This window comes from Penaeus monodon, chromosome 19 (genome assembly GCF_015228065.2).
Source record: "Penaeus monodon isolate SGIC_2016 chromosome 19, NSTDA_Pmon_1, whole genome shotgun sequence".
In the NCBI taxonomy this organism is placed as follows: domain Eukaryota; kingdom Metazoa; phylum Arthropoda; class Malacostraca; order Decapoda; family Penaeidae; genus Penaeus; species Penaeus monodon.
In genome coordinates this window covers 35865505-35865937 of record NC_051404.1, presented here as the reverse complement: position 1 = coordinate 35865937, position 433 = coordinate 35865505, and positions in this window count along the sequence as shown.

Genomic DNA, 433 nt, shown 5'->3' with positions numbered 1-433 from the left:
TAGACAGCCCATAGATCGACCCCCCGCCACCCCACTCCCCCCTTTCCATCTCTCGTCACAGAGCCGGCATGGGTGTGTAACTGTGTCAACCATTTTTAATTGGAAAATTGAATGACCCGGACTAAAATGCAAATCCTGATGGGGGGGGGGGGATTTTTTATATATATTTTTTGTGAATAGGCTAAATGGTGGGAAACCAGTCTTGATAAAAACACGGGGACGAAGTGTGATGATAATAGTGTATGATTATGGGTAGGCTGATAATGGATAATGAGTGATAAGATGTTGTTTGGTACAATACGTCTATTCTCCTGTTATTATTGCAATTCTTCTAAATTTTCAGTTGCACTTATAGTTTAAGATTCTTGTGGCGGGTCTTGAATTCTGATAGAGTAATTAATCTAAAATCGATGTGTATATCACTTATGGTGTT